Below are 18,622 nucleotides of genomic sequence, written 5' to 3' on the forward strand. Positions count from 1 at the left end.
TATGGAGAGAGGCGGTATAGAGGGAGTATTATGGAGAGAGGCGTTATAGAAGGTGTATTATGGAGAGGGGCCGTGTAGAGGGTGTATTATGGAGTGAGGCGATGTAGAATGTGTATTACTGAAATAGGAGGTGCAGAAGGTGTGTAATGTAGAGAGGTAGTGTAAAGACTCTTTTATGGAAGGAGGCAGTGTAGCGAGTGTCTTATGTAGAGAGACGGTGTAGAAAGTCTATTATGTAGGAGGTCTTGGAGAAGGTGTATAATGGAGAGAGGCGGTGTAGAAGGTATTTTATGGAGAGGGGAGGTGTAGAGAGAGTATTACAGAGAAGGGCGGTATAGAGTGATTGTTATGGAGAGCGGCGGTGTCGAGGGTGGTTTATGGAGAAAGGAATTGTAGAAGGTGTTTTATGGTGAGGGGAAGTGTAGAGTGTGTATTGTGGAGAGGGGCAGTGTAGAAGGAGCATTATAGACAGGGGCGGTGTAGATGGAGTATTATGGAGAGATGCGGTATAGAAGGTGCGTTATGGAGAGAGGCGGTCTAGAGGTTTTATTATGGAGAGGGTCGGTATAGAGGGTGTATTATGAAGAAAGCGGTGTAGGAGGTGTGTTATTGAAAGGGAAAGTATTAAGCATGTGTTACGGAGAAAGGCGGTATAAAAGGTGTTTTATGGAGAGAGGAGATGTAGAAAGTGTGTTATGTAAAGGGGCGGTAAAGAGTTTGTATTATGGAGAGGGTGGGTGTAGAAGTTTTATTATGAATAGAGGCAGTGTAGAATATGTTTTATTGAACGGGGAAGTGTAGGTGGTATATTATTGAGAGCGGCGGTGTAAAAGTTGTTTTATGGAGAGGGTCAGCATAGAGACTGTTTTATGGATGGAGGCGGTGTAGCGAGTGTCTTAGATAGATAGGCGGTGTAGAAGGTCGATTATGGAGGAGGCCTTGGAGAGGGTATATAATGGAGACAGCCAGTGTAAAAGGTGTTTATTTAGAGGAGAAGTGTAGCCTGTGTATTATGGAGAGGGACGGTGTATAAGGTGTATTATAGAGAGGGGCGGTGTAGAGTTAGCATATGGAGAGAGGTGGTGTATAGGGAGTATTATGGAGAGAGGCGGTATAGAGGGAGTATTATGGAGAGAGGCGGTATAAAAGGTGTATTATGGAGAGAGGCCGTGTAGAGGGTGTATTTTGGAGTGAGGCGATGTAGAATGTGTATTATGGAAAGAGGAGGTGCAGAAGATGTGTAATGTAGAGAGGCAGTGTAAATACTGTTTTCTGGATGGAGGCGGTATAGCGAGTGTCTTATGTAGAGAGGCGGTGTAGAAAGTCTATTATGTAGGAGGTCTTGGAGAGGGTTTATAATTTGAAGAGGCGGTATAGAAGGTATTTTATGGAGAGGGGAGGTGTAGAGAGAGTATTACAGAGAAGGGCGGTATAGAATGAGTGTTGTGGAGAGCGGCGGTGTCGAGGGTGTTTTATGGAGAAAGGAATTGTAGAAGGTGTTTTATGGTGAGGGGAAGTGTCATCCTGGTTCTCTGACACGAACTGTCGAAGATAGGTGATCCTAGTCTGGGTAGTTCGTTCAACCAGTCCATTGGTCTCCGGATGGTAGGCCGAGGAGATGTTCAATTCTATCTGTAAAAGATTACAGATATCACGCCAGAACTGGGAAGTGAATTGTGGACCCCTATCACAAACAAACTTGATCCTGTGCAGTTTGAAGACGTGTTTAATGAACAGTTTGGCCAACAACCTTGAGGACGGAATATTCCGCAAAGGAACCAAATGAACCATCCGGGAAAAATGGTCAGTAAGAACCCAGACAAACCGATGACCTTGTGAACAGGGAAGATCCCCCACGAAATCCATGCCTACGACCTCCCAAGGTCTGTCAGGCACAGGCAAAGGATGTAAGAGACCAGCAGGTCTCTGTCGTGAGGGACGGTTGCGTGCGCAAGAGAAACAGGAGCGAACGTATCTGCTGACATGGTTAGCAAACTGTGGCCACCAATACCACCTCTCAAGCAATTGTTGCGCACGTCTTACACCAAAATGCCCACCTAACTTAGAAGTGTGGGCCCAGGACAGAATATTATTCTGCAGTGCCGGAAGAACAAATGTCCTCCCTGGAGTTATCTGGTCTAAAGTCACATTGGAGAGCGTATGAAAAGCCCGAGATGGAAGGATGAGGCGAGGTGCTTCGTTCCCCTCTTGAGTAGACTCCATGGACCGAGAGAGAGCGTCTGCCTTGTTATTCTTATTCCCAGACAGGTAATGTACTGAGAAATTAAAACGGGAGAAAAACAAGGACCAGCGTGCCTGACTAGGTTTCAGATGCTGTGCAGTCTGAAGGTACGTGAGATTCTTATGGTCAGTGTGAACCTGAAAGTGATGCCTAGCCCCCTCAAGCAGATGACGCCACTCCTCTAATCCCAACTTCTTGGCCAGGAGCTCTCTATCTCCAATGGTGTAATTCATTCCAGCAGGGGAGAATGTCTTGGCAAAGAAGAAACACGGTCTCTTTCTGCCGTTGCTATCCTTCTGGTATAATACCACTCCGGCTCCCACAGAGGATGCATCCACCTCCAAAATAAAGGGCTTGTTCTCATCAGGTCTCTGGAGAACAGGCGTACCGGAAAAATGCGCCTTAACTGCCTCAAAACTTGAGTAGTCTCCGCAGACCAAGCCTTTGGATTTGCTCCTTTCTTGGTCAAAGCCACTAAGGGAGTTACCAGGGTGGAGAAATGTGGAATAAACTGCCGGTAGTAATTAATGAAGCCTAAGAATCCTTGCACGGCTTTTAAAAAATGTGGTTCAGACCACTCCAATACCGCTGAAAGTTTAGCAGGATCCTTTGCCAAGCTCTCATGAGAATTCATATAGCCCAAAAAGGGTAGGGACGACTGCTCAAAGACGCATTTTTCAAGCTTGGCAAACAGGAAGTGCTCCCTTAGACGAGAGAGAACTCAGATAACATCCTGACGGTGTGTTTCGAGATCTGGTGAAAAAAATCAGTATGTCATCCAAATACACCATAACGGATGACAATAACAGATCTTTAAATACGTCGTTTACAAAGTCTTGAAACACTGCGGGAGCATTACAAAACCCGAAAGGCATGACCAAGTATTCATAGTGACCGTCTCTAGTGTTAAATGCGGTCTTCCATTCGTCACCCTCTCGGATACGCACCAGGTTATAAGCTCCCCGCAGGTACAACTTAGTAAAAACACGAGCGCCACATAGCCTATCAAACAGCTCAGATATAAGGGGTAAAGGATACTTATTTTTGATGGTAATAGCATTGAGACCCCTGTAATCAATGCAAGGATGCAAATCCCCCTTTTTTTGCGCACAAAAAAGAAACCAGCCCCAGCAGGAGAGACGGACTTACGAATAAAGCCCTTCTCCAAACTGTCTCTGATGTAGGCGGCCATCGCTTCAGTCTCGGGTATGGACAGAGGATAAACTCTGCCTTTAGGTGGTACAGAACCCGGGATGAGATCAATGGCGCAATCATAGGGCCTATGTGGAGGAAGTTTTTCTGCGCTCAGTTTTGAAAAGATGTCTGCAAAGTCTAGATAAGGAGTCAGTAAAGGAGACAGTTCAGGGATCACGGTTGAAGCGACTGTCTTGGGGGCAACAGAAAGACAGTGAGAATGACCCACTAAGAACCCCATTTTATTATACTGTCAGACTCCCTATCTATTAATGGAGCATGTGTGCGAAGCCATGGTAGACCCAAGAGTATTTCATCTGTACCCCCAGGCAAAACGATCGTGAGGCAAGGAAAGCTGTAAGGGAATAGTCCTCAACATAATCGACTCTGATAAAACAATCCCATTGATAACCCGCAATGGAATATGACTTGCTAAAATAAGAGAAGGAATATTGTGTTTCGTGACAAAAGCAGAAGAAACAAAATTCCCATCTACCCCAGAGTCCACAAAAGCCTTAATTGGAAGGAGGTAGAGGAAAAGGATAGCTTTCCTTGAAAGAAACAATTAGAGGGTGATGATGACGTGTCTAGTAACTCCCCTCTTATAGTTACTAGAAGAGGGAGTTTCCCTGACGACTAGGGCATCTATTGGCATAATGTCCCACCCGACGGCATACAAAACAGAAAGGAGGTGTAGCCTTACGGGACATAGGAGAAGTACGTCCTAACTCCATAGGAGTAGGTAAGTTCTCTGATGTAGTGCATGATGCCTGTGAGGCCGAAAAGTCAGGGACAGGTTTTATCTTAGGACGAGATGGTATAGACTCAAGCTTATGCTCCTTATGACGTACGTCAATTCTCGTTGCCAGTGTGATGAGTTCTTCCAAGGTAGGAAGAACCTCTCTACTGGCAAGAGCATCTTTAACAAAACCCGCTAAACCTCTCCAGAAAAGAGGTATTAAGACCCTCTCTGGCCAATCTAACTCAGAAGCCAGAGTACGAAAGTTGATGGCATACAAACTAATAGACAAAGACCCTTGTACCAGGTCCAATAAATTCAGAGCCGCATCATGGGTAACCTGAGGCCCTAAGAGCACTACCTTTAGTGCCTTAAGGAAAGACGTGGCCGTCTGAGTCTCCACATCATTACGCTTCTACAGGGGAGTTGCCCATTCCAAGGCTTTATCTTGGAATAATATTATAAAGCCTACTTTCACCCTCTCAGCTGAAAGGTGAGAGGCATTCACGTCCAAGTATATTGGCACTGATTCACGAAGCCTCGACATGATTTGGCTTCGCCCGAGTACCTATTGGACAGAGCAAGTTGAGGAGCGCTAGTCGGAGTCACCACAGTAGCTTGTGGTTTCTCCTCAACAGCCCGAAGCCTAGCCTCAAGCTGCTGTATGTAGAGCTGTAAGTGATTGATATCTGCCATACCAGCCAGTCCCTTGGCTCAGTCGTAATGTTATGGAACTGCCTAATAAAAGGTGGATACAGGCTATCAGGCAGTCAGGGTCCACCGTGCAGAGAAAACCTGCTGCTGGTAATAGCAGAAGGTAGGGGGAAAACTGTACCACAAAAGTGGTACTTGTCGCTGTTACCTCACAGCGGCACTAGGACCAACTGTGGTACTCCCTGTTAACTCACAGCGACCACCGAATTAGCATAAACGTAAATAAGGGAATGCTAAAAGGCTTATGGCGAGTGACTAAATAATAATAATAGAGGTGCACTTGAAGTTCCTGTCCAATCACAGAAACTATTAAAAGTGTACGGATGGTTACCCCAATCATAGTCCACTAACTAGCTCCTCTGTTGCCTCACAGAGGTAAAGTAATATTTATAGTGTGAAGGTAGGAAATCCGTTACAGGTCACGGAGATCCCTGGATGCTAATCTCTATTAACTCATAGAGGATATGTACCTAAGGTGTAGGTGCGAACAGTACATGCCGTACTGTCTATGTATAAATCCCTGCCTAAACCCCTTGTGCTTGCCGCACTGTAGGGAGCGAGGTAGCACTCTTTGCTAGCCGCAGAGAGTCACCTGAGAGCACAGTGAATGAGTTCCCTGTCTAAGCCCGGTTCCATTCAGGTGTGAGGAAGCGGGCACTAGCGGCGCACTAGTAGGTAAGGAGCGCTTAACCAGCGGGTGTTCACTGGCTTGTGACTGTAAGCATAGGCTAGCTAGTAGGAAAGTATAGGGAGATAAGGTATGCACACCAGTGACTATGTAAGGGGAATACATGAAATAGCAGAAACTGCTGTGTGAATACTAACTTGAAAAATCCAATAGCTATATGTAAGAGTGAAAATGTGAAAAATGGAATCTACATTACTGCCATGAACATATGAATCAAGAGAAATTTAGCTACTGAATTGATCAATGCAATAGAGCCCCAACACTACGCCAAAGTATTTCTCTACGTTGGGGTCCCTAGCTTGTGTGTGTCCTCTCATGCAGTTAAAAAACTTACCGTGTATAAGAAGCTGAGACCCAGGCTATCTATGCGTATGATATGGATTGGCAATAGGTGTGGTTGGGGAGGGTTCACAAACGAAAAACTACTAACAAATAAGGAATAACGTTTGGAACACCATTCTAAGTCTGAACTGGGTGCAAAAACCTAAAAAACATCACTATGGGGAGATAAGGTATGCACACCAGTGACTATGTAAGGGGAATACACAGAGAGGACACACACAAGCTAGGGACCCCAACGTAGAGAAATACTTTGGCGTAGTGTTGGGGTTCTATTCATTGATCAATTCAGTAGCTAAATTCCTCTTGATTCATATGTTCATGGCAGTAATGCAGATTCCATTTTTCACATTTTCACTCTTACATATAGCTATTGGATTTTTCAAGTCAGTATTCACACAGCAGTTTCTGTTATTTCATGTATTCCCCTTACATATTCACTTAGTCACTGGTGTGCATACCTTATCTCCCCATAGTGATGTTTTTTAGGTTTTTGCACCCAGTTCAGGCTTAGAATGGTGTTCCATACGTTATTCCTTATTTGTTAGTAGTTTTTCGTTTGTGAACCCTCCCCAACCACACCTATTGCCAATTCATATCATACGCATAAATAGCCTGGGTCTCAGCTTCCCATACACGGTAAGTTTTTTAACTGCATGAGAGGACACACACAAGCTAGGGACCCCAACGTAGAGAAATACTTTGGCCTAGTGTTGGGGCTCTATTGCATTGATCAATTCAGTAGCTAAATTTCTCTTGATTCATATGTTCATGGCAGTAATGCAGATTCCATTTTTCACATTTTCACTCTTACATATAGCTATTGGATTTTTCAAGTCAGTATTCACACAGCAGTTTCTGCTATTTCATGTATTCCTCTTACATAGTCACTGGTGTGCATACCTTATCTCCCCATAGTGATGTTTTTTAGGTTTTTGCACCTAGTTCAGACTTAGAATGGTGTTCCAAACGTTATTCCTTATTAGCTAGTAGGAAAGGTCACATATGAGGTGGCTACCCCATGTATGCACCAAGAACGGCTGAGCGCCGAGCAGCATGCTGCAGGATTCTATATAGACAAAGCACCTCCCACAAGATGGAGGCGCTCCGGGCTCAATCGACTCTCAGTCAATAGGAATCGAGAACGTCAGCAATGACGTCACCCGCGGCCAATCATCAACCAGTGCATCATAGTCACGTGATGCCGCATCATCGGTGACGTCACCCGCTGCCAATCAACGACTGCCACATGGTGAGCATGCTCAAAACGAGCCAAACCTGACTTAGTGCAGAAAGCAGCTTGTCTACTCGCGCACACGCAGAAGCCCCAATTCAGGACTTAGCCTCAGCAGCTAGGAAGTTCTCAGGCGGGTAGAATGCCGTGGCAGAGAAAAAGAGGGAGAAGGAGAACACGGACCCGCAGACCCACGACCCGTAACAGAGAGGAGAAGTGTAGAGTTTGTATTATGGAGAGGGGCGGTGTAGAAGGTGTATTATAAAGAGTGGCAGTGTAGAATGAGTATTATGGAGAGAAGCGGTGTAGAAGGTGCGATATGGAAAGAGGCCGTGTAGAGGGTGTAATATGGAGAGAGGCAGTGTGGAGGGTGTATTATGGAAAGGGGCGATGTAAAGGGTGTTTTATGGAGAGGGGTGGTGTAGAGTAAGTATTATGGAGAGAGGCGGTATAGAGGGTGTATTATGAAGAGAAGGATTGTGGAGAGTGTATTATAGAGAGAGGTGGTGTTGACGGTTTATTATGGAAAGATGCAGTGTAGAAGGTATGCTATGGAGAGAGGCGGTGTAGAAGGTGTAATATGGAGAAGGACAGTGTAGATGGTGTGTTATGGAGAGGGGCTGTGTATAGGGTGTATTATGGAAGGGGCGGTGTAGAGCGTGTATTATGAAAGAGGCAGTGTAGAATGTGTTTTATGGAGAGGGGAAGTGTTGAGTGTGTATTATGGAGAGGGGTGGTGTATATGGTGTATTATGTAGAGGGGCGGTGTAGAGGGAGTATTATGGAGACAGGTGGTATAGAAGGTGTATTATGGAGAGAGACGGTGTAGTGTGTGTATTATGGAGAGAGGCTGTGTCGAGGATGTATTATGGAAAAAGGCAGTGTAGAAGGTGTAATATGGAGAAAGGCAGTGTAGAGGGTATATTATGGAAAGAGGAGGTGTAGAAGGTGTGTTGTGTAGAGGGGCAGTGTAAAGGGTGTATTATGGATAGTGGCGGCGTAGAAGGTGTTTTATTTAGAGGAGAAGTGTAACGTTTGTATTATAGAGAGGGGTGGTGTAGAAGGTGTATTATAGAGAGGTGCAGTGTAGAGTATTATGGAGAGAGGAGGTATAAAGTGAAGCAGTGTAGAGGATGTATTATAGAGAGGCGATGTAGAGGGTGTATTATGGAGAGAGGTGATGTAGAGTGTTTATTATGGAAAGAGGATTTGTAGAAGGTGTGTTATGTAGAGGGGCAGTGTAGAGACTGTTTTATGGATGGAGGCGCTGTAGCGAGTGTCTTATGTAGAGAGGCGGTGTAGTAAGTCTTTTATGGAGGAGGCCTGGGAGAGAGTGTATAATGGAGAAAGGCAGTGGAGAAGATGTTTTATGGAGAGGAGAAGCGTAGATTGTATATTATGGAGAGGGGCGGTGTATAAGGTGTATTATGGAGAAGGGAAGTGTAGAGGGAGTATTATGTAAAGAGGTTGTGTAGAGGGTGTCTTATGTAGAGAGGCAGTGTACAAGGTCTATTATGGGGAGGGGCAGTTTGGAGGGTGTATTATGGAGAGAGGATGTGTATAGGGTGTATTATGGGGAGGGGAGGTGTAGAGCATGTATTATGAAGAGAGGCAGTGTACAATGTGTTTTATGGAGAGGGGAAGTGTTGAGTGTGTATTATGGAGAGGGGCGGTGTATATGGTGTATTATGGAGAGGTGCGGTGTAGAGGGAGTATTATGTAGACAGGTGGTATAGGTGTATTATGGAGAGAGGCGGTGTACAAGATGTAATATGGAGAAAGGCAGTGTAGAGGGTGTTTTATTGAAAGATGAGGTGTAGAAGGTGTGTTATGTAGAGGGGCAGTGTAGAAGATGCATTATGGAGAGGAGCGGTTTAGAAGGTGTATTATGGAGAGGGTGGGTGTAGAAGTTGTATAATGAAGAAAGGCAGCGTACAAGGTGTTTTATGAAGAGGGGAAGTGTAGGTTGTATATTATTGAGAGCTGCGGTGTAGAAGTTGTATTATGGAGAGTGGCAGTATAGAGACTATTATGGAAAGAGGCGATGTAGAGGGTGTGTTATGTAGAGAAGCGATGTAGAAGGTCTATTATGGAGGGGGCAGTGGAAAGAGTGTGTTACGGAGAGGGGCTGTTAGAGGGTGTATTATGGAGAGATGCAGTGTAGAAGGTATTTGATGGAGAGGGGATGTGAAGATTGTATGTTATGGAGAGGGGCAGTGTTGCAGATGTATTATGAAGAGATTCAGTGTAGAAGAAGTTGTATGGAGGAGCAAAGTGTAGATTGTATATTATAGAGAGGAGTGGTATAAAATGTGTATTATGGAGAGGGACATTGTAGAGGGAATATTATGGAAAGAAGCCTCTGTCTGTCTGGCTCTGTCTGTCCACCTCTGTATGTTTCTTTCCCTCTTTCTCAGTCTGTCTGTCTGCCTCTTTCTCTGTCTTTCTCTGTCTGTCTGCCTCTGTCTGTCTCTTTCCCTGTCTGCCTCATTTCCTGTCTGTCTTTGTCTCTTTCCCTGTCTGCCTGTGTCTGTCTACCTATGTCTGTCGCCTTTATCTGTTTCTTTCCCTGTCTGTCTCTGTCTTTCTGCCTCTTTGCCAGTCTGTCTTTGTCTGTTTGTCTCTGCCTCCTTCCCTGTCTGCCTCTATCTGTCTCTTTAGCTGTCTGTCTCTTTCCCTGTCTTTCTCTTCTCCTGTCTCTCTGACTCTTTCCCTGTCTGCCTCTGTCTGTTTATCTCTGTCTGTCTGTCTCTTTACCTGTCTGTCTCTTTTCCTGATTGACTCTTTCCTTTTCAATCTGTCTCTTTCCCTGTCTGTCTCTTTTCATCTTCGTCTGCCTGTCTCTTTCCCTGTCTGCCTCTTTCTGTCTCTTTCCTTGATTACCTCTTTGTCTGTCTGTCTGTTTCCTTTTCTATCTCTGCCTTTTTCTTTCCCTTTCTGCCTCTTTCTCTGTCTGTCTGTCTCTTTCCCATTCTGCCTCTGTCTGCCTCTGTCTGTTTCTTTCCCTCTCTGTGTCTGTCTGTCTGCCTCTTTCCTTGTCTGCCTCTTTCTATCTGTCTCTGTCTCTTTCCCTGTCTGCCTCTGTCTGTCTTTTTACCTGTCTGTCTCTATCTTTGTCTGTTTCTTTCCCTGTCTTTCTTTCCCTGTCTGCCTCTGTCTGTCTCTGTCTATCTTTGGCTCTGCCTCTTTCCTTGCCTGCCTCTTTCTCTCTAAGTCTCTTTCCCTTTCTGACTTTTTTTCTTTTTTTTCTTTTCCCGTCTGTGCCTGTTTATCTCTTTCCCTGTCTAACTGTCTGTCCCTGTCTCTTTCCCTGTCTGTCTGTCTGTCTGCATCTTTTACTGTCTGTCTCTTTCCCTGTCTGCCTCTTTCTCTGTCTTTATGTCTCTTTTCCCTGTCGATCTTTGTATGTCTATCTCTTTGTCTGTCTCTGTGTGTCTGTATGTCTCTGTCTGTATCTTTGTCTGACTGTCTGTATCTTTGTCTGTTTCATTCCTTATCTGTCTAGCGCTTTCCCTTTCTGTCTGTTTCTGTCTTTGCTTTATCTGTCTCTTTGTCTGTCTCTGTCCGTCTGCTTCTCTGTCTCTATCCATATCTTTCTTTGCCTGTATCTTTCCATGTTTTTATCTTTCCCTATCTGTCTCTTTCCCTGTATGTCTATCTCTTTCCCAGTCTCTCTCTATCTATCACTGTCTGTCTCTTTCCTTGTCTGTCTATCTCTGTCTGTCTCTTTACCTGTCTGTCTCTTTTCCTGATTAACGCTTTACCTTTCCATCTTTCTCTTTCCCTGTCTGTATTTTTTTTTGTCTGCCTCATTCTGTCTCTCTTTCTTTCTGTCTCTTTCCCTGTCTGCATCTTTCTCTGTCTGCCTCTTTCCATTATTGCCTCTTTCTCTGTCTGTCTTTTTCCCTGTCTGTCTACCTCTTTCTTTTTACTTCTTTTCCTGTCTGTCTCTGTCTGTTTGTCTCTATCTCTTTCCCTGTCTGCCTCTGTCTGTCTCTTTATCTGTCTGTCTATTTTGCTGTCTGTCTTTTTCCATGTCTTCCTCTGTCTGCCTCTTTACCTGTCTGTCTCTATCCCTATCTTTCTTCCCCTGTCTCTCTGTCTCTTTCCCTGTCTGCCTCTGTCTCTTTCTGTCTCTTTCCCTTTCTGCCTCTTTCACTTTCTCTTTTTCCCTGTCTGTCGGTGCCTGTTTTATCTCTTTCCCTGTCTACCTCTTTCCCTGTCTGTCTTTCCCTGTCTCTTTCCCTGTCTGCCTCTTTCTGTCTACCTCTGTCTGTCTGCCTCTGTCTGTTTCTTTTCCTGTCTGTCTGCCTCTTTTCCTATCTGTCGCTGTCTGTTCGTCTTTGTCTCTTTCACTCTCTGCCTCTATTTATCTGTCTCTTTCCCTGTCTGTCTGTCTCTTTGTCTGTCTCTGTCTGTGTCTGTATGTCTCTGTCTGTATGTTTGTCTCTCTTTCTGTATCTTTATCTATTTATTTCTCCATCTGTCTGTCTTTTACCCTATCTGTTTGTCTGTTTCTATGTGTCTCGGTTTATCTGTCTCTTTGTCTCTCTTTGTCTGTCTCTGTCCGTCTACTTTTCTGTCTGTATCTATGTTTGTCTGTCTCTTTCCCTATATGTCTGTTTTTTTCCATCTGTCTGTCTCTCTGTCTATCTTTGTCTGTCTCTTTCCCTATCTGTCTCTGTCAGTATCTGTCTATCTCTGTCTATCTCTTTGTCTCTCTCTTTCCCTGTCTGTCTATCTCTGTCTGTCTATCTCTTTACCTGTCTGTATCTTTCCCTGTCTGTCTTTGTCTCTTTCCCTTTCTTCCTGTGTCTGTCTGCCTCTGTCTGTCCGCCTCTGTCTGTTTCTTTCCCTGTCTGTCTCTGTCTTTGTGCCTCTTTTCCAGTCTGTCTTTGTCTGTTTGTCTCTTTGTCTGTTTGTTTCCCTATCTGTCTCTCGCTTTCCCTTTCTGTCTATCTCTTTCCCTGTCTGTCTGTTTCTGTCTGTCTGTGTCTTACATGTCTCTTTGTCTGTCTCTGTCCGTCTGCTTCTCTGTCTCTGTCCTTATCTTTCTTTGTCTGTAGCTCTCCATGTTTTTATCTTTCCATATCTGTCTCTTTCCCTGTATGTCTGTGTCTTTCCCAGCCTCTCTCTCTGTCTATCTCTGTCTGTCTCTTTCCATGTCTGTCTCTATCTGTCTGTTCTTTCCCTGTCTGTCTATCTCTGTCTGTCTCTGTCCATCTGTTTCTTTACTTGTCTGTCTCCGTTCCTGATTGACTCTTTACCTTTCCATCTGTCTCTTTCCCTGTCTGGCTTTTTTGTCTGCCTCAGTCACTTTGTCTCTGTTTGTCTGTCTCTTTCTTTCTGTCTTTCACTGTCTGCTTCTTTTTCTGCCTCTTTTCCTGTCTGCTTCTTTCCCTTTCTGTCTGCCTCTTTCCCTGTCTATTTCTGTCTGTCTCTTTTTTTCTACCTCTTTATGTGTCTGTCTATTTTCCTGTCTGCTCTTTCCCTGTCTGCCTCTGTCTGTCTCTGTCTATCTCTGTCTCTGTCTCTTTCCCTTTCTGCCTCTTTCTCTTTCTGTCTCTTTCCCGTTCTGCCTCTTTCTCTTTTTCCCCATCTGTCTGTGTTACGGGTTGTGGGTCTGTGGGTCCGCGTTCTCCTTCTTCTCCCTCTGATTCTCTGCCACGGCGTTCTACCCTCCTAAGAACTTCCTAGCTGCTGAGGCAAAGTCCTGAATTAGGGCTGCTACACGTGCGCGAGTAGACAAGCTACTTTCTGCACTAAGTCAGCTTTGGCTCGTTCTGAACATGCTCACTACATGGCAGTCGTTGATTGGCCGCGGGTGACGTCACCGATGATGCGGGATCACGTGAGTATGATGCACTGGTTGATGATTGGCTGCGGGTGAAGTCATCACTGACGTTCTCGATTCATATTGGCTGACAGTCGATTGAGCCCGAAGCGCCTCCATCTTGTGGGAGGTATTTTGTCTATATAGGATCCTGCAGCACGCTGCTTGGCGCTCAGTCGTTCTTGGTGCATGCATGGGGTAGCCACCTCATGTGTGACCTCTCCTACTAGCTAGCCTATGCTTACAGTCACAAGCCAGTGAACACCCGCTGGTTAAGCGCTCCTTACCTACTAGTGCACCGCTAGTGCCCACTTCCTCGCACCTTAGTGGAACTGGGCTTAGGCAGGGAACTCATTGACTGTGCTCTCGGGTGACTATCTTTGGCTAGCATAGAGATCTCCCTTGCTTCCTACAGTGCGGCAAGCACAAGGGGTTTAGGCAGGGATTTATACATTGAGCCTAGACAGTACGGCGTGTACTGTTCGCACCTACACCTTAGGTACATATCCTCTATGAGTTAACAGAGGTTAGCATCCAGGGATCTCCATGACCTGTAACGGATTTCCTACCTTCACACTATATATATTACTTTACTTCTGTGAGGCAACTGAGGAGCTAGTTAGTGGACTACGGTTGGGGTAACCATCCGTACATTTTTAGTATTTAGTAGTTTCTGTAATTGGACTTGAACTTCAAGTCCAGCTCTATTATTATTATTTAGGCACTCGGCATCAGCCTTTTAGCATTCCCTTATTTACATTTATGCTAATTCGGTAGTCACTGTGAGTTAACGGAATACCGTAATTGGTCCTAGTGCCGCTGTGAGGTAACAGCGACAAGTACTGCTTTTATGGTACAGTTTTCCCCCTACCTTTTGCTATTACCAGCAGCAGGTTTGCTCTGCACGGTGGACACTGACTGCCTGATAGCCTGTATCCACCTTTTATTAGGCAGTTCCGTAACATTATGACTGAGCCAAGGGTCTGGCTGGTATGGAAAATATCCATCACTTACAGCTCTACATACAGCAGCTTGAGGCTAGCCTTCGGGCTGTTGAGGAGAAACCACAAGCTACTGTGGTGACTCTGACTCGCTCTCCTCAACTTGCCCTGCCCAATAGGTACTCGGGCGAAGCCAAATCATGTAGAGGCTTCATGAATCAGTGCCAAATACACTTGGATGTGAATGCCTCTCACTTTTCAACTGAGAAGGCAAAAGTAGCCTTTATAATATCATTACTCCAAGATAAAGCCTTGGAATGGGCAACTCCCCTGTGGGAGCGTAATGATGTAGAGACTCAGACGGCCACATCTTTCCTTGAGGTACTAAAGGCAGTGTTCTTAGGGCCTCAGGTTACCCATGATGCGGCTCTGAAATTATTGGACCTGTTACAAGGGTCATTGTCTACCAGTTTGTATACCATCAACTTTCGTACTCTGGCTTCTGAGTTAGATTGGTCAGAGGGGGTCTTAATACCTCTTTTCTGGAGAGGTTTAGCGGGTTTTGTTGAAGATGCTCTTGCCACCAGAGAGTTTCCTCCTACCTTGGAAGAACTCATCACAGTGGCAACGAGAATTGACGTACGTCATAAGGAGCGTAAGCTTGAGTCTATACCATCTCGTCCTAAGATAAAACCCGTCCCTGAATTTTCGGCCTCTCAGGCATCATGCACTACATCAGAGAACTTGCCTACTCCTATGGAGTTAAGACGTACTTCTCCTATCTGTTTTGTATGCCGTCGGGTGGGACATTATGCCAATAGATGCCCTACTCGTCAGGGAAACTCCCTCGTCTAGTAACTATAAGAGGGGAGTTACTAGACACGTCCTCATCACCCTCTAAATGTTTCTGTCAAGGAAAGCTATCCTTTTCCTCTACCGCCTTGCTAATTAAGGCTTTTGTGGACTCTGGGGTAGATGGGAATTTTGTTTCTGTTGCTTTTGTCACGAAACACAATATTCCTTCTCTTATTTTAGCAAGTCCTAGTCCGGTGCGGGTTGTCAATGGGACTGTTTTATCAGAGTCGATTACGTTGAGGACTATCCCCTTGCAGCTTTCCTTGCCTCACGATCACGTTAAGGAGATTTCTTTTCTAGTTTTGCCTGAGGGTATAGATGAAAAAACTCTTGGGTCTACCATGGCTTCGCACACATGCTCCATTAATAGATTGGGAGTCTGACAGTATCATAAAATGGGGATCTAAAGGGGGCTTTACACGCTAGCGATATCGGTACCGATATCGCTAGCGTGCGTACCCGCCCCTATCGTTTGTGCTACATGGGCATATGGCTGCCCGTCGCGCACAAAATTGTGCTCCCCCTTCACCCGGCTTACCAGCCCTGCGACGTCACTCTGGCCAGCGATCCGCCTCCTTTCTAAGGGGGCGAGTCGTTCGACGTCACAGCGACGTCACACGGCAGGCGTCCAATAGAAGCGGAGGGGGAGAGATGAGCGGGACGTAACATCCCGCCCACCTCCTTCCTTACGCATAGCCGGTGTAGGCAGGTAAGGAGATGTTCCTCGCTCCTGCGGTGTCACACACAGCGATGTGTGCTGCCGCAGGAACGAGGAACAACATCGCTAATGAGAGGTAAACAATTTTTTGTTTTAGGATGACCTCTCCGCGCAAACGATTTTGGCCACTTTTGCGATCGTTTTGGGTCGCACACAAGTGTCACACGCTGCGATATCGTTAATCACGAACGACGATAAAACATTAACGATATTGTAGCATGTAAAGCCCCCTTAAGTGTCATTCTCACTGTCTTTCTATTGCCCCCAAGACAGTCGCTTCAACCGCGATCCCTGAACTGTCTCCTTTACTGACTTCTTATCTAGACTTTGCGGACGTCTTTTTAAAACAAGGCGCAGATAAACCTCCTCCACATAGGCCCTATGATTGTGCCATTGATCTCATCCCGGGTTCTCTACCACCTAAAGACAAAGTTTATCCTCTGTCCATACCCGAGACTGAAGCGATGGCTGCCTACATCAGAGACAGTTTGGAAAAGGGCTTTATTCGCAAGTCCATCTCTCCTGCTGGGGCTGGTTTCTTTTTTGTGTGCAAAAAAGGGGGGGATTTGCATCCTTGCATTGATTACAGGGGTCTCAATGCTATTACCATCAAAAATAAGTATCCTTTACCCCTTATATCTGAGCTGTTTGATAGGCTATGTGGCGCTCTTGTGTTTACTAAGTTGTACCTGCGGGGAGCTTATAACCTGGTGCGTATCCGAGAGAGTGACGAATGGAAGACCGCATTTAACACCAGAGATGGTCAATATGAATACTTGCTCATGCCTTTCGGGTTATGTAATGCTCCCGCAGTGTTTCAAGACTTTGTAAACAACGTATTTAGAGATCTGTTATTGTCATCCGTTGTGGTGTATTTGGATGACATACTGATTTTTTCACCAGATCTCGAAACACACCGTCAGGATGTTATCCGAGTTCTCTCTCGTCTAAGAGAGCACTCGCTGTTTGTCAAGCTTGAGAAATGCGTCTTTGAGCAGTCGTCCCTACCCTTTTTGGTCTATATCATTTCTCATGAGGGCTTGGCAATGGATCCTGCTAACGTTTCAGCGGTATTGGAGTGGTCTGAACCTCGTTCTTTAAAAGCCGTGCAACGATTCCTAGGCTTCATCAATTACTACCGGCTATTTTTTCCACATTTCTTTACCCTGGTAACTCCCTTAGTGGCTTTGACCAAGAAAGGAGCAAATCAGAAGTCTTGGTCTGCGGAGACTACTCAGGCTTTTGAGGCAGTTAAGGCGCATTTTTACGGTGCGCCTGTTCTCCAGAGACCTGATGAGAACAAGCCCTTTATTATGGAGGTGGATGCATCCTCTGTGGGAGCCGGAGCGGTATTATACCAGAAAGATAGCAACGGCAGAAAGAGACTGTGTTTCTTCTTTGCCAAGACATTCTTCCCCGCTGAAAAGAATTACACCATTGGAGATAAAGAGCTCCTGGCCATGAGGTTGGCGTTAGAGGAGTGGCGTCATCTGCTTGAGGGGGCTAGGCATCCCTTTCAGGTTCACACTGACCATAAGAATCTCACGTACCTTCAGACTGCACAGCGTCTGAACCCCAGTCAGGCACGCTGGTCCTTGTTTTTCTCCCATTTTAAGTTCTCAGTACATTACCTGTCTGGGAATAAGAATAACAAGGCAGACACTCTCTTTCAGTCATCCTTCCATCTCAGGCTTTTCATACGCTCTTCCCTGTGACTCTAGACCAGATACCTCCAGGGAGGATGTTTGTTCCTCCGCCACAGCAGAATGATATTCTATCCTGGGCCCACACTTCTAAGTTAGGTGGGCATTTTGGTGTAAGATGTACGCAAGAATTGCTTGAGAGGTGGTATTGGTGGCCACAGTTTGCTAACCATGTCAGCAGATACGTTCGCTCCTGTTTTTCTTGCGCATGCAACTCTGCCTTGCGACAGAGACCTGCTGGTCTCTTACATCCTTTGCCTGTGCCTGACAGACCTTAGGAGATCGAAGGCATGGATTTCGTGGGGGATCTTCCCTGTTCACAAGGTCATCGGTTTGTCTGGGTTCTTACTGACCATTTTTCCTGGAGGGTTCATTTGGTTCCTTTGCGGAAGATTCCGTCCTCGTTGGCCAAACTATTCATTAAACACGTCTTCAAACTGCACGGGATGCCTGACCATATCGTTTGTGTTAGGGTTCCACAATTCGCTTCCCAGTTCTGGCGTGATCTCTGTAATCTATTACAGATAGAATTGAACAGCTCCTCGGCCTACCATCCGGAGACCAATGGACTGGTCGAATGAACTAACCAGACTATGATCACCTATCTTTGACACTTCATGTCAGAGAACCATGATGACTGGTCCTCGCTTCTTCCTTGGGCAGAGTTTACCCTTAACAACTCTGTGGCAGAATCTAGGTAGTTGGGCCTCGCCTTTGCTAAATCTATTTTTTCTATTTGTGTATCTTGTTTTCCTACATCACCATAATCTCTATATGTCAGGGGCTGGCTATTCCTTTGGGGACTTCTCTGAGGTAAGGTAGAGTTCCTCATTTCTATCTGTTAGGTGTAGCTAGTTTCTCCGGCTGTGACGTGGCATCTAGGTCTTTAGGAACGCTCCAAGGCTACTTCTAGTGTGGTCTGATAGTTAGGGGATTGCGATCAGCTAAGGTTCCAACTACTCTTGTTTTTCTTGGTGTTTTTCTACTAATGGGAGTTTTTTGTAATCTTCCACAGTTACCGGATCATAACGCCATGCCCTGTTATGAATCAGGGACTGAGGAGGATCAAAACATGCAGAAACCCAAAAAGTAACCAGAGTGGCTGGAACTTTAACGGACTGCAGACCTAATCCTGACACACAACTAGAAGTAGCCGTGGGACGAGCCTACGATGACCTAGTCATCTCGACACAGGCAGATAACTAAATATTCTTACAGATAGAGATATAAGAAAAGCTAATCTGCCTCGGAGCAATACCCAAAGATATAGATATCCCCCCCAAATATAAAGACTACGGTGATATAGGAAAACACAATACAAAGCTAGAAAACAGGTTTCAGCAAAGATGAGGCCCAAACTATCTTTATAGGAAAGGATAGGAAAAAGCACTGTCTGCAGCCGTAAAAACCCTAAAAAAAATC

The sequence above is a fragment of the Anomaloglossus baeobatrachus genome, chromosome 1 (genome assembly GCF_048569485.1).
Source record: "Anomaloglossus baeobatrachus isolate aAnoBae1 chromosome 1, aAnoBae1.hap1, whole genome shotgun sequence".
NCBI classification, from domain to species: Eukaryota; Metazoa; Chordata; class Amphibia; order Anura; family Aromobatidae; genus Anomaloglossus; species Anomaloglossus baeobatrachus.